Source organism: Phocoena sinus, chromosome 18 (assembly GCF_008692025.1).
Source record: "Phocoena sinus isolate mPhoSin1 chromosome 18, mPhoSin1.pri, whole genome shotgun sequence".
NCBI lineage: Eukaryota > Metazoa > Chordata > Mammalia > Artiodactyla > Phocoenidae > Phocoena > Phocoena sinus.
In genome coordinates this window covers 49838547-49855384 of record NC_045780.1, presented here as the reverse complement: position 1 = coordinate 49855384, position 16838 = coordinate 49838547, and the positions used below count along the sequence as shown (strand labels likewise).

The 16838-nt window shown below is 41.8% G+C and overlaps 1 protein-coding gene across 45 annotated transcripts in view; it reads right to left on the bottom strand.

Annotated features, from left to right (window-relative positions):
- Positions 1–16838, bottom strand: part of LMO7 (LIM domain 7) — a 201503-nt gene that overhangs the window by 99684 nt on the left and 84981 nt on the right. The window lies entirely within an intron of this gene.

Below are 16838 nucleotides of genomic sequence, written 5' to 3'. Positions count from 1 at the left end.
TGGAATCTGGGTTTGGTTGCTTACCCGGCTCCTGACAGACAGGGAAAACCACACTGTAGCACCCAGGAGAAGCCCAGTGATTCATTGCTGAGCCGCAGAGTTGAGGTGTGGTCATTACTCATGCCCTGCACCTGCCTCAGGAAGTGCCTCCACAGCATGAAAATCTAGGTTGCCCTTCTATCTAATTTCAAAACCCAAATCCTCCATTCACGTAAACAGCTGCACCAACACTGACAACAGTAGAGGACACACTGGGTGAGCCAAAATTAGCTGGAGCTTCTATCTTACTCCACTTCAAAAAAGAAAATCCTTTATGGGCTTGAGCTTGTGCAGATGCCATGCGACTCTTCACCATCCACGTTGTTAGGCTCTCAGGCAAGAGAATGGCCTCCTCACATGCCAGCACAGGCTGGTCCCCTCACACCTGCTGGCAACGCCACATCTGAGGGGTGAGCCGCTCAGGGCCCCTGAAACCTCACCTCACTCCCTAACAGGTGGCCGCGAGGGTCCTCTCTGCCACGTGGAGAAGGGCAGTTCCCCTTTTCCCATGCTGGGAAGCTCATCTCCACAGGAAGAAAAGGCAGGCTGCGATGGCAACGTGGGAGGGAGTGATCGAAAGGGAAATGAAGTAAGGTGAAGAGGCTAAATTCAACAGTTTGGGTCCTTGGTGCGTGAGAGGACTTAGGGAAAGGGGAAGCAAATGTATGGCAGAGAAAAACAACGCTGTTAGGGAGCTCAGGGACATTTTAAAAAAACCTGTTGGTAGCGGTAGGATGTCAGTCTTGGGTACGTACTATCAGTAAAAGGCAGCGTGAACTACCTAGCTGAAAGCTGCCATCCATGATTCATTTTATTCATTTTGAACAGAGGTCAAAGATTAAAGGAACTTAAGTCAAAAGCTGAACAGCTCAATGGAAGGCATTCAGTCTGAGGAGAAGTAGGCTCCTCAGGTGTGGTGCCTTAGAAACAGCCCTTGAATAGCTCTCTCAACTTGAGTGCCAGTGAACTGAAGCAACAAGTTAGCTGCCCCATACACCCAACATACAATGGTGGGACAGGTGTAGGGTAACCAATAGACACACTCCAGTTCAATGTGTGCAGAAATGAAAGGTCACTGACCCACAGAAATTCTGAAGTCCTGCAAAGCATAGGTTGGCAGGTCCTTCATTAGGATTCAAGGCCAGGGAACACCTCCTTCATGGTTTTCTGCTTCACTCTCCGGACACTTGGCTCCGCCTTAAAAATTATCTTTCCATTTCCTTGGAAAGTAGCTTGTGTTTGCAGATGTGTACCTTTCTCAGTCTGCTTCCTGGCTGAAGAAGTTTGGAGGACTAAAGGTCTTTTTATTTTGTAATCCTCTTTCCCTTTCAGTCTAAGTTTACAAAGTTTCTGCAGATATGATTCCCTCAAAGTTTCTGCAAATACAATTCCCTCAAAAATACCATATGTCTTCTGTGAATCTTATTGGACTTCACTCCCTTAGACAAAAGCCACAACCACAAATTCCTTCAAGACAAGCCCTTCTCTTCATCTGCTGAGATGACTGAGACACCACACTTAAGCTTCTTAGAAGCCCTATTGCTAGACCAGACAGATTTCTAAGACACCACTTTGTATCTTTCTAAGATCTTAAGCGATTGTACAACCACACCCCCAGCTTCATCTTTAGACCATCTTGTTTTCCTGCAAGCGCTCTGAATTTGATCTCTGCCAAAAACCCATTTCTCAATTCTCCTGATTTTTTCCAGAAAAAAAATTAATCATTTATTAACATAAAGAGACTGATAATTCCCAAAACCAGCAATTCCTGTGACCCCTTGTGTTTACTACTCTACCTGTCACTTCACCTTTCACATTTTACTATAATCATCAAGAGGAAGGCAGGAAGCACATTAACACTCCACCAGGAAATCATTTCAGCTACAGCATCTAGTTAATTAGGTACAATTTATAGGTATAAGGGAGTGACTATCACATGAGAATCACTGGGACCACTTTAGAAGCTGGCTACAATACTTGTACAACAAAGAACAGAGCCTGAACCAAGATGGCGGAGTAGAAGGACGTGCTCTCACTCCCTCGTGCGAGAACACCAGAATCACAACTAACTGCTGATCAATCAAGGACAGGAAGACACTGGAACTCACCAAAAAAGATACCCTACATCCAAAGACAAAGGAGAAGCCACAATGAGATGGTAGGAGGGGCGTGATCACAGTAAAATCAAATCCCATTTAACTGCTGGGTGGGTGACTCACAGACTGGAGAACACTTATACCACAGAAGTCCACCCACTGGAGTGAAGGTTCTGAGCACCAGGTCAGGCCTCTGAACCTGGGGGTCCAGCACAGGAGGAGGAATTCCTAGAGAATCAGACCTTGAAGGCTAGCGGGATTTGATTGCAGGACTCTGACAGGACTGCAGGAAACTGAGACTCCATTCTTGGAGGGCACACACAAAGTAGTGTGTGCATCGGGACCCAGGGGAAGCAGCAGTGAACCCAGGGAAGACTGAACCAGATCTACCTGCCGGTGTTGGAGGGTCTCCTGCAGAGGCAGGGGGTGGCTGTGGCTCACCGTGGGGAGGGGGACACTGGTGGCAGAAGTTCTGGAAGGTACTCATTGGCCTGAGCCCTCCCAGAGCCTGCCATGGGTCCCACCAAAAAGCCTGCAGGCTCCAGTGTTGGGTCACCTCACGTCAAACAGGGAGGGAATCCAGACCCACCCATCAGCAGTCAAGAGGATTAAAGTTTTACTGAGCTCTGCCCACTAGAGCAACAGCTGGCTCTACCCACCACCAGTCCCTCTAATCAGGAAACTTGCACAAGCCTCTTACATAGCCTCATCCACCAGAGGGCAGACAGCAGAAGCAAGAAGAACTACAATCCTGCAGCCTGTGGAACAAAAACCACATTCACAGAAAGATAGACAAGATGCAAAGGCAGAGGGCTATGTACCAGATGAAGGAACAAGAAAAAACCCCAGAAAAACAACTAAATTAAGTGGAGATAGGCAACCTTCCAGAATAAGAATTCAGAATAATGATAGTGAAGATGATCCAGGACCTTGGAAAAAGAATGAAGGCAAAGATCGAGAAGATGCAAGAAATGTTTAAGAAAGACCTAGAAGAAATAAAGAACAAACAGAGATGAACAATACAATAACTGAAATGAAAACTACACTAGAAGGAATCAATAGGAGAATAACTGAGGCAGAAGAACAGATAAGTGACCTGGAAGACAGAATGGTGGAACTCACTGCTGCTGAACAAAATAAAGAAAAAAGAATGAGAAGAAATGAAGACAGCCTAAGAGACCTCTGGGACAACATTAAACACAACAACATTTGCATTATAGGGGTGCCAGAAGGAGAAGAGAGCGAGAAAGGACCTGCCAAAATATCTGAAGACATTATAGTCAAAAACTTCCCTAACATGGGAAAGGAAATAGCCACCCAAGTCCAGGAAGCACAGAGAGCCCCATACAGGATAAACCCAAGGAGAAACACGCCAAGACACATAATAATCAAATTGGCAAAAATTAAAGACAAAGAAAAATTATTGAAAGCAGCAAGGGAAAAACGAAAAATAACATACAAGGGAACTCCCATAAGGTTAACAGCTGATTTCTCAGCAGAAACTCTACACGCCAGAAGGGAGTGGCATGATATACTTAAAGCGATGAAAAGGAAGATCTTAAAACCAAGATTACTCTACCCGGCAAGGATCTCATTCAGATGCGATGGAGAAATCAAAAGCTTTACAGACAAGCAAAAGCTAAGACAATTCAGCACCACCAAACCAGCTCTACAACAAATGCTAAAGGAATTCTAAGTCGGAAACACAAGAGAAAAAAAGGGCCCACAAAAACAAACCCAAAACAATTAACAAAATGGTCATAGGAACATACATATCGATAATTACCTTAAAAGTGAATGGATTAAATGCTCCAACCAAAAGGCACAGACTGGCTGAATGGATACAAAAACAAGACCCGTATATATGCTGTCTACAAGAGACCCACTTCAGACCTAGGGACACATATAGACTTAAAGTGAGAGGATGGAAAAAGATATTCCATGCAGATGGAAATCAAAAGAAAGCTGCAGTAGCAGTACTCACATCAGATAAAATAGACTTTAAAATAAAGAATGTTACAAGAGACAAGGACATTACATAATGATCAAGGGATCAATCCAAGAAGAAGATGTAACAATTATAAATATATATGCACCCAACATAGGAGCACCTCAATACATAAGGCAAGTGCTAACAGATATAAAAGGGGAAATGGATTGTAACAGAAAGATAATGGAGGACTTTAACACCTCACTTACACCAATGGACAGATCATCCAAGAAACAGAAGCTTTAAATGTCACAATAGACCAGACAGATTTAACTGATATTTATAGAACATTCCATCCAAAAACAGCAGATGACACTTTCTTCTCAAGTGTGCCCAGAATATTCTCCAGGTTAGATCACATTTTGGGTCACAAATCAAGCCTCAGTAAATTTAAGAAACTTGAAATCATATCAAGCATCTTTTCTGACCACAATGCTATGAGATTAGAAATCAATGACAGGGAAAAAAATGTAAAAAACAAAAACACATGGAGGCTAAACAATACATTACTAAATAACCAAGAGATCACTGAGGAAATCAAAAAATACCTAGAGACAAATGACAATGAAAACACGGCGACCCAAAACCTATGGGATGTAGCAAAAGCAGTTGTAAGAGGGAAGTTTATAGCTATACAAGTCTACCTCAAGAAAGAAGAAAAATCTCAAATAAACAATCTAAACTTACACCTAAAGGAACTACAGAAAGAAGAACAAACAAAACCCAAAGTTAGCAGAAGGAAAGAAATCATAAAGATCAGAGCAGAAATCAATGAAACAGAAACAAAGAAAACAATAGCAAAGATCAATAAAACTAAGAGCTGGTTCTTTGAGAAGATAAACGAAATTGATAAACCATTAGCCAGTCTCATCAAGAAAAAGAGGGAGAGGACTCAAATCAATAAAATTATCAATAAAATTAGAAATGAAAAAGGAGGAGTTACAACAGACACCACAGAAATACAAAGCATCCTAAGGGACTACTACAAACAACTCTATGCCAATAAAATGGACAACCTGGAAGAAATGGACAAATTCTTAGAAAGGTATAACCTTCCAAGACTGAACCAGGAAGAAATAGAGAGTATGAACAGACCAATCACAAGTAATGAAATTGAAACTGTGATTAAAAATCTTCCAACAGGGCTTCCCTGGTGGCGCAGTGGTTGGGAGTCCGCCTACCGATGCAGGGGACACGGGTTCGTGCCCTGGTCCGGGAGGATCCCGCGTGCCACGGAGCGGCTGGGCCCGTGGGCCATGGTCACTGAGCCTGCGCGTCCGGAGCCTGTGCTCCGCTGCGGGAGAGGCGACAGCAGTGAGAGGTCCGCGTACCGCAAAAAAATAAAAATTAAAAAAATAAAATCTTCCAACGAACAAAAGTCCAGGACTAGATGTCTGCACAGGTGAATTCTATCAAACATTCAGAGAATACCTAACACCCATCCTTCTCAAACTCTTCCAAAAAACTGCAGAGGAAGGAACATTCCCAAACTCATTCTATGAGGCCACCATCACCCTGATACCAAAACCAGACAAAGATACTACCAAAAAGGAAAATTACAGACCAATATCACTGATGAATATAGATGCAAAAATCCTGAATAAAATACTAGCAAACAGAATCCAACAACACATTAAAAGGATCATACATCATGATCAAGTGGGATTTAACCCAGGCATGCAAGGATTCTTCAATATATGCAAACCAATCAATGTGATACACCATATTAACAAACTGAAGAAGAAAATCCATATGATCATCTCAATAGATGCAGAAAAAGCTTTTGACAAAATTCAACACCCATTTATGATAAAAACTCTCCAGAAAGTGGGCATAGAGGGAACCTACCTCAACATAATAAAGGCCATATATGACAAAACCACAGCAAACATCATTTTTAATGGTGAAAAACTGAAAGTATTTCCTCTAAGATTAGGAACAAGACAAGGATGTCCATTCCTGCCACTATTATTCAACATAGTTTTGGAAGTCCTAGCCACAGCAATCAGAGAAGAAAAGAATTAAAAGGAATACAAATTGGAAAAGAAGAAGTAAAACTGTCACTGTTTGCAGATGACATGATACTATACATAGAGAATCCTAAAGATGCCACCTGAAAACTACTAGAGATAATCAATGAATTTGGTAAAGTTGCAGGATACAAAATTAACGCACAGAAATCTCTAGCATTCTTATAAACTAATGATGAAAAATCTGAAAGAAAAATTAAGGAAACACTCCCATTTACCATTGCAAAAAGAATAAAATACCTAGGTATAAATTTACCTAGGGAGACAAAAGACCTGTATGCAGAAAACTATAAGACACTGATGAAAGAAATTAAAGGTGGTACCAACAGATGGAGAGATAAACCATGTTCTTGGATTGGAAGAATCAATATTGTGAAAATGACTATACTACCCAAAACAATCTACAGATTCAATGCAATCCCTATCAAATTACCAATGGCATTTTTTACAGAACTAGAACAAAAAAATCTTAGAATTTGTATGGCGACACGAAAGACCCCAAATAGCCAAAGAAGTCTTGAGGGAAAAAAGTGGAGCTGGAGCAATCAGACTCGCTGACTTCAGACTATATTACAAAGCTACAGTAATCAAGACAATACGGTACTGGCACTAAAACAGAAATATGGATCAATGGAACAGGACAGAAAGCCAAGAGATAAACCCATGCACCTATGGTCAGCTAATCTATGACAAAGGAGGCAAGGATATACAATGGAGAAAAGACAGTCTCTTCAATAAGTGGTGCTGGGAAAACTGGACAGCTACATGTAAAAGAATGAAATTAGAACACTCCCTAACACCATACACAAAAATAAATTCAAAATGGATTAGCGACCAAAATGTAAGGTAAGACCGGACACTATAAAACTCTTAGAGTCAAACATAGGAAGAACACTCTTTGACATAAATCACAGCAAGATATTTTTTGATCCACCTCCTAGAGTAATGGAAATAAAAACAAAAATAAACAAATGGGACCTAAATGAAACCTCAAAGCTTTTGCACAGCAAAGGAAACCATAAACAAGACGAAAAGACAACCCTCAGAATGGGAGAAAATATTTGCTAACGAATCAACGGACAAAGGATTACTCTCCAAAATATATAAACAGCTCATGCAGCTCAATATTAAAACAACAAACAACCCAATCCAAAAATGGGCAGAAGACCTAAATAGACATTTCTCCAAAGAAGACATACAGATGGCCAAGAAGCACGTGAAAAGCTGCTGAACATCACTAATTATTAGAGAAATGCAAATCAAAACTACAATGAGGTATCACCTCTCACCAATTAGAATGGGCATCATCAGAAAATCTACAAATAACAAATGCTGGAGAGGGTGCGGAGAAAAGGGAACCCTCTTGCACTGTTGGTGGGAATGTAAATTGATACAGCTACTATGGAGAATAGTATAGAGGTTCTTAGAAAACTAAAAATAGAATTACCATATGATCCAGCAATCCCACTACTGGGCATATACCCAGAGAAAACCATAATTCAAAAAGGCACATGCACCCCAATGCTCATTGCAGCACTATTTACAAGAGCCAGGTCATGGGAGCAACCTAAATGCCCATTGACAGACGAATGGATAAAGAAGGTGTGGTACATATATACAATGGAATATTAGTCATACAAAGGAACGAAACTGGGTCATTTGTAGAGACGTGGATGGACCTAGAGACTGTCATACAGAGTGAAGTAAGTCAGAAAGAGAAAAAAAATATCATATATTAACGCATATATGTGGAACCTAGAAAAATGGTACAGATGAACTGGTTTGCAGGGCAGAAATTGAGACACAGATGTAAAGAAACAAACATATGGACACCAAGGGGGGAAAGCAGCAGGGGGTGGTGGTGGTGGTGGTGTGATGAATTGGGATATCGGGATTGACACGTATGTATACAATGATGTGTTATTGCATTACTGTCAACAAACTATTTTCTCTTACATGCTGAATCATTTTGTTACACAAAGTCTAAATCCTCATTAAAGTGTATACTCCACCTCCCTAGGCTCTCACCTGCCCAATGCCACTTTCATTCTTACTTAGAGGACCTTTTCTTATTTAAGTATCTTTTTTTTTTTTTTTTTTTGCGGTATGTGGGCCTCTCACTGTTGTGGCCTCTCCCGTTGCGGAGCACAGGCTCCGGACGCGCAGGCTCAGCGGCCATGGCTCACGGGCCCAGCTGCTCCACGGCACGCGGTATCCTCCCGGACCGGGGCACGAACCCGTGTCCCCTGCATCGGCAGGTGGACTCTCAACCACTGCGCCACCAGGGAAGCCCCTTTAAGTATCATTAATGATAAAATTTCAAGTGTGATGACTTCCAACATGTAGAGGGAATACTTTGAATCATGAAACCTTAATGCCACAACAGATGGGGAACTGTCTGCTCATAAGATCAAACCAGTTAGACCCACCTCTGCAGAAATTTCCTGAGTGTACAGGGTCAAGAGCTGTCATACACAAAAATGGGTTCTTTAAATAAAGACAAGACTAATAAAGAGATTTATTACAGAATTCCTGAAAAAGATGAAAATCCTAACTAATTCTAAAGAACAGTGAAGCTGTGCTCAGGCCTGTTACCTGAGGGCCATACCAGCAACATCTTAAACCAAAGCTCCCAGAATGGCATCACTTGGCAGTGTTTCCCATCAATGAACCAAGCGATCTTCCCATGCTCAGTCTGACCTTTTTTCCCAGTACAGCTCTATGCCTACTTTAAGCAAGATTCTTCTATTTTCAAAAGAGCCTGTTATCCAATTCCTCTGAACATGAGGACAGGATGGTGCCAGTAAATTTATCCTAAGGCCAAGAGGCTTGGTGACCTCAACTCCTTTTCTATTAATGACATGGCCCCTATTTCCTCTGCCTCGGGAATTGACAGTGCCAGAAAGTTAGCAGGTACGTGCCAGCAAGCAAGAGGGTGTAAGCACTGCTGGAGGCGGAGAAACTAAGTCCATGCTTTAGAGTGACAGTCTCCTGTCAGCCACATCAGAATGACCAAAGGGGCACGCAGTACTGGGCTCAGGCGATGCTGATGGGGATCAAACTGGAGAACAGCTGACCTAGCCTCTTGCTACTCAACATGTGGTCCACACACCATCAGCACTGGCATCACCTGGGAACTGTCAGAAATGCAGAAGCTGCAGCTCCACCCCAGACCTACTGAATCGCAGTGCGCATCCTAAGATACTCCTGCAGGTGATTAGAGTCTTTGTAGACAAGTTCTCTGACAAATAACAAAATAAGGACACTCTTTCCAAATACGAACTAAAGCAGTTTCTCGTTAGCGTAAACACGAAACACCTAGGTATTGTAGAGCTCACATTAGACCATGACCAAAAGTGAACTGAATTCCACTCTTATGATACACTAATTGTGGTCATTCAAAATTATTTTAAAGCAACTCCCAAGCAACAATGACAATATATCCAAATTTGCCTTTTAAGTATACCATTTCCATTAAGAAAGCAGTTTAGTCACAATTTTGATCAATACCCCTAGCTCTTTTTAATTGTTTTGGAAAATTCATCCTCTATTTTACGGCTTAGTTAATAAATGTAAGCTGTGAAGTAGCAAACCTACAATCTATGATTCTAATATGTAGGTAAACACACAAGAGATTCGACTTCCATCCTTATTTGTGAAGAAAATAAGCAGCTAGTCTTTAAGTTGTCCTTGGGTCCTTATTTCTCTACAAAGAAAAAGGCTCCATCACTTGCCAGTAAGAAAGGAATTGAGGACAAAGAGATCAGTAAAGTTTTGTCACATTTGAAAACAGGACCGAACCAGAAATGCTTAAAAGGAATCGCCAGGTGACACAGAGGGCCCGGGGCTTATACGTGATAACTGTGCCAGCAGCTTGGTGGTTTGATTTTGCCCCAGCACTGTCTGGCGGGACAAGAGCAAAACCAGACCAAGAGAGAGAGACTGAGAGCTGGCAGGTTAGGGCAGCAGCAGGTCAGAGGGATGGAGGGCTGAGCGCTCCCGTAAAAGGCTAGTTATTCTCTACACCTGCGTCCTTCTTCCTGTCCTGCCCCTAGGTTCTTCAGAACTTTTTTTTTTTTTTTCTCTTTCTGACTTACTTCACTCTGTATGACAGACTCTAGGTCCATCCACCTCACTCCGGGACGAAGTGAGAGAGTGGCATGGACATATATACACTACCAAATGTAAAAGTGATAGCTAGTGGGAAGCAGCTGCATAGCACAGGGAGATCAGCTCGGTGCTTTGTGACCGCCTGGAGGGGTGGGATAGGGAGGGTGGGAGGGAGACGCAAGAGGGAGGCGATATGGGGATATATGTATATGTAGAGTTGATTCACTTAGTGATACAGCAGAAACTAACACAACATTGTAAAGCAATTATACTCCAATAAAGATGTTAAAAACAACAACAACAAAAAAGGCTAGCTATTGAAATGCTTAATCAACTCGGGTTACAATTAACTATACAGGAGCCATAACAGCCTTTGTCAAACTGCAGCATGAAGTAAGGTACGGTCTTACATATTATTTCTATTAAACTTTACATCAAAAAGGAAGTAATTCTAAAACTTACCTACTCTGTTAAAAAAAGAAAAAAAAGGTGCCAACATAGATTCTTAAGAAGTTCTGTCAGAGAACAGATTGGTTGGTTGCCAGAGGTGGGGGGACGGGACAAAATGGGAAGAAAAGAAAACAAAGTTCTGTCCTCAAATTATCCGTGTTGTGTGTTCCAAAGTGAAACAAGTAATTGCTTAGATCAACGTGTCATAATGATGCTAAAATGCATGTTTTATGAATCAATAAAGCATGTTTAATGAAGGAAAACTACACAGTAAAACTTTGGAGATGGTTGGGAATTCGTGTTCCTTCAGTGCCCCCGCCCCACCCCCTTCAGAGACTTTTACAGGTGATATGTCTGGATCATCAGCCCTTTTCTAAGTCTTTCCAATCCCAAGGACTCCTTGCTTTATGAGGTTGACTCACTTTTAGTCATTTCTATGTCAAAAAAGTCCAAAGACTTCTCACTGTAATTATAAAACATTGATCCTAACCCTGCCTACTTAATGCAAAATGAATCTCATCTTTCTCCCACAGGAAAGCCCCTGAGCTTTCCTACTTCGTACACTCCATGTGTTCCCCCCACCTCACAGTTTCTCCTGGTTTCCTCAACATCTCTGGTCCCTCATGTGACATTTTTCCATTCTCTTATTATCCCAACTGGCTCTCCATAGAATAGCTAATTTTCCCAATAATCTCAACTTCCCATGAAAAGAAGCTTACAAAGTCTAACTGTTCCCATTTTACACACGGTGAAACTGAGGCCTAAGAGGTATGTGGCTTGCCTAAGGTCGCCCAGTAAGTAGTGAAGCTAGGATTCAAACCAAACAGTTCAACTCAAGTGCGTGCTCTTAACCACTGTATTAATTTCCCATTGCTGCTGTAACAAATTACAGTTTAGTGGCTTAACACAGGTAAGTTTATGATTTTACAGTTCTGGAGGTTAGAAGTTCAAAATCAGTCTCGCTGGGCTAAAATCAAGGTGTCGGCAGGGCTGCATTCCTTCTGGAGGCTCTGGAAGAAAATCGATTTTCTTTTCCTTCCTGAGGCTTCTTTCGCTCCATCTTCAAAACCAGCAGCGTCGGGCTGAGTCTGTGTTCCACTACCATCTATCTGGTTCTCGCTCCCTCTTCCACTTATCAGGACCCTTGTGGTTATATTGGGCCCCCCTGGCTAATCCAGGCTCCTCTCCTCCAACCCGAATTCCACCTGCAACCTAAGCCCCCCTTGCCTTGCAACATATCCACAGGTTCAATGGGCTAGAGTGTGAACATCTTTGGGAGATGTTCTGCCTACAGCTATCAAGCCTCCTTAAAAACAGGTTCCTGGGGCTTCCCTGGTGGCGCAGTGGTTGAGAGTCCACCTGCCGATGCAGGGGACACGGCTTCGTGTCCCGGTCCGGGAAGATCCCACATGCCGCAGAGCGGCTGGGCCCGTGAGCCATGGCTGCTGAGCCTGCGCATCCGGAGCCTGTGCTCCGCAACGGGAGAGGCCACAACAGTGAGAGGCCTGCGTACTGCAAAGACAAACAAACAAAAAACAGACAGGTTCCTGTGTGCTATTGCTTTCTCAGAGTGAAGCATTTGTAACTCAAGACAGGACTCCCAAGTGTGGTTAATTATTACAAAAAACCATCACTGTAAAGGTAATTAATAACTGTCATCTTGTAAAATGAGGATAATGGGGTGATCGTGAGGATGAAGTGAGGAAATAGATATGTGATTGGCACAGTTTCTAGCATATAGTAAGTGATCAGTAAATGGAGAGAATTTACCCAACTTCTCTTGTTGAAGACCACAGGTACTTTGTATTGTGGCATCTATATTATACTGTCATCTGAGCTCACATACAGTGGCGTAGTCACCTCCTATGAATTGACATCACAGTTCATAGGAAGAAGACCTGTTAGTTTTAACAGACCAGGAAGCTAGTCAAATTTAGAATAAAAATAAGGTGGATATAAAGAATCTGAATTGAATGTCATGTGATGCTATTAGTGAGGTATCACAGAAAAAGGCATAAAATGTATGATTCCATTTGTAGCTAATATAAAATCACAGAATTCATGTGATTGATTTTTTTCAGTAGAATACAGTAGAAATATATTCCTGATGAATATCCTTTTGGAGACTGAGGCCCATTCGGATCGTTTTTAGTTTCAGTTTTTGATATTCAGTACATGAGCTATGCGTTATTGCTCCAACATCTATAAACTAGACTAAGTAAATTTCCCATGTTTTCATCCCACTTTTTTTTTTTTTTAAAATAAAAATAGGGCAAGTACAAGCCCTAAGGCAAACTGCCAGAAACCTCTCTCCAAGTTTACATGGATTTACATTCAGGTCCTTAAAACGGAGCATTTTTTCTCAATTATTTAAGATTTCGCCTACAGACATTATTCTGGTCCGCTTTTCCATCTCAACAATACCAAGGCTACAACAACAGATACATTACAGGAATTAAGACAGACGCCTAAAAGGCCAAGGATGGTCATATGAATAAATCAAATACAAATGAATAAAACGGGCATAATGTCAAAGAGATGGCAAAAGAGAACAAAGAAACCAGAGGCTCCCATCCTGTCTATGGGACACCCCATATAATGGTTGCCTTGGGGGAATACAGGCCTGCTGTTACCAGATTCATTGCAAAGCTAGAGATGAAGATTTTATCTAAAATATGAGGGTATGCAAACGTTGATTTAAATTTTGAAGACAAGCAAAACCTGTGTGAGTCAAGCAAAATCCATTGTGGGCCATTTCATAACCTCTAGTAGGTCTCCTGGACTCTCCATGGGACCAGCCCAGTGATCTGTTGCTTTAGAGCATTTGTTTGTGGTGGGTAAGGCTGGCTTCTAGTGATTATTTTCCTTCTTGTTAAATAATCACAAACCATCCCTTTAATCATCTTTTCCATGATGTTGTTAGGGAATAACATCTAAAATCAACATTGACCACTTTTTTGGACATTTGCAAATCTGCCACCTTATGCAAATCGCCTCATCCTCCACAGGGTCTCTTGATTCTCCCCTCCCCTCCACCAGCCCTCTGCTCCATATGTATTATGTCAATAAGCTACTAATACAAAAACCCTGGCTTCTCTATCAACCCATAAGAAAATCCTACACACTTTTTCCATCAAAACATTTGGAAACTCTGACCGCTTCTCACCATTCCCAATATTGCCACCACACTCTCTTGCCTGAACTACTGTCTTAGTCAAAAACAGAACCAACAGGATACATTTTAAAAGAGATTTATGATAAGGAATTGACTCATACAATTATGGAGGCTAAGTCCACAGTTATGGAGGCTAAGTCCCACAATCTGCCCAGTTATAAGCTGGACACCCAGGAGAGCTGATGGCATAGTTCCAGTTCGTGGGCAGAGCCTGAGAACCAGGAGAGTCAGTGGGATGGTATAACTACAAGTTCAAAAGCTAGCAGCCATGAAACTCAAGAAGAGCCAATGTTTCAGTTCTGGTCTGTCTGAAGGCAGGAAAAGACCAATGTCCTAGGTCATGCACTGAGGCAGGAGTAGCTTCCTCTTACTCACAGGAGGGTTGAACTATTTGTTCTAGGCAGGCCTTCAACTGATTAGATGAGGCCCACTCTCAATTGAAAGGGCAATCTGCTTTACTCAGTCTATCAATTCAAATGTTAATCACATCCAAAACACCCTCACAGACACACCTAGGATAATATAATAATGTCTGACCAAATATCTGGACACCCCATAGCACAGTCAGGTTGACACATAAAATGAATCATCACAATTACTGAAGCTGTTCCTTAACTGACTTTTCTGCTTCTCAATTTCCTTCAGTCTTCTCTTCAAACACCAATCTATGATCTTTTTTTATTTTTAAGTTTTATTGAGACATTAATTCACATACTATACAATTCATCCAAAGGGCACAATTCAATGGGTTTCAGTGTATTCACAAATACGTGCATCCTTTATCACAGACAACCAATAATTTCTAACAACAAATTAAATTACTCTCAAAAGTCCCCAACGGCTTCTCATCCCCAGTGGCTTAGGGTAAAATGCGGTCTACTCACCAAAGCCCACAAAGCCCTATACAACCTTGCTGGCCTACCTCTTTGCCTCACTCAGTTCCAGACGCAGAGTCCTCCTCAATGGTCCAGTTTGATCCTGCCTTGACCCTGCCCCTCTTTTCCTTCTCTATGGAAAACTCCCACCCGTCCTCATATCTTCCCACTCCCTCCCTTCATTCAGGCCCCTGATCAAACGCCAGCCCCTGAAATAAGATGCTCCTGAGCCCCTTCTCCGTAATACTTCTCGTGCATGCACTCAATCATTCTCTACCCATTCACTTTATTTTTTCAGTATAATTAAGGTAATTGGCAAGGTATTATAGATTCTTCATGGTAATCATTGGCACCTGACAGGTTATTATCGACTTACTGCCTATGTTCCATTAGGGAGCAACATTCTCTGCCTTACTTGTGGTTGTGTCCCAAGTTCTTAGAACAGTACCTGGCACAAAGTAGGTGTTCAGTATTTTTAGGAGAGGAGGGATAGTCATGGGCCTAAACCCCATCAAGTAACCAATGCCCTGACACCAGTCTTACACCTGGGTTCTGTTTCATATTAACGTCATCTGCTCTTCCATTTCCAATTTCTACATTAAAAAGATGCCTAAAGAGAGACTGTTCAAAGTGTCTTTGTATCTGAATAAAACTGTCAGGTATGACATAATCTTACTCTGAATCAATTTTTTTTTTTTTTTGCGGTATGCAGGCCTCTCACTGTTGTGGCCTCTCCCGCCGGGGAGCACAGGCTCCGGACGCGCAGGCCCAGCGGCCATGGCCCAAGGGCCCAGCCGCTCCGCGGCACGCAGGATCCTCCCGGACCGGGGCACCAATCCACGCCCCCTGCATCGGCAGGCGGACTCTCAACCACTGCGCCACCAGGGAAACCCCTGAATCAATTTTTTTTTTTAACTCTAAAAGTTAACCATAGTGTTGCTTTAGGAATTCTAATTCATTAATTTTTTGTTTTTATTTTTGGGGGTTTTTGTTGTTGTTTTTTTTTGTTGTTTTTTTTTTGCGGTACGCAGGCCTCTCACTGTTGTGGCCTCTCCCATTGCACAGCACAGGCTCCGGACGCGCAGGCTCAGCGGCCATGGCTCACGGGCCTAGCCGCTCCGCGGCATGTGGGATCTTCCCAGACTGGGGCACGAACCCATGTCCCCTGCATCCGCAGGCAGACTCTCAACCACTGTGCCACCAGGGAAGCCCTCATTAATGTATTGAAAAAAGTTGCCCTCAAGGCTGAAAGTTGGCACATAAATGTTCATCTTAGATTTAAAAACGAGTAAGTTTTGAAACCATAGGGAAGTGTTCCTAAACTTGTGCCAATGCCATGACTAAGAGATTATGGCTAGAAATAAAACCGGAGTTTCCTGATTTACAGTGCTGCATCATTATAAGGGCATTGTAACCAATTTCAACGTTGACGCTAAGTTTCTACTCTTGGTGATACTTAATTTCAGTTGAGAGTTGGAGAAAAATAGGGTGACAAGAAAACTTGAGGAGATCTCCTAAAAATACTTTATATAAATAACTCAGTCATCAGTGACTTATTTATATGCCATTTACATGGAGGTATTAAGGCATTTGGATATTTAATATCTAATATTGGTCACCTTGAAGACATCCAATGCACATCAGTCTGTTTCCTCATACTTGATTACTGGAGAACCCCAAACCATTTCAAAGTACAGATGGTGATCCACAGAAATTCCAATAAAAGATACATTAGAAAAAAGTTATTTACATTAAAATACAACCATGGAAAATGTCATGCACAGATGCACAAAGTGATCTTTTTTTTTAGTACTGGCTAACTTTTATGCTATGATTTCTTACACCAGTGCAACAGTACACTAAAAATGTTAACATCATAGTACTCTTCTATGTCTTTATTAAGAAGTAAGAAAAAGTACTCCACATTTGTGTTATTGGTGTTTTGTTTTCAAAGAAAATAATGAGATTGGCATGCTAGTAAAGTAAGAATAGTTTAAATGTTAGTGTTACACAGCTTGGAACAGTGGTTCACCTTCCCTTTGTAATGAAAACATTTCTTTAATAGAGTTTTAA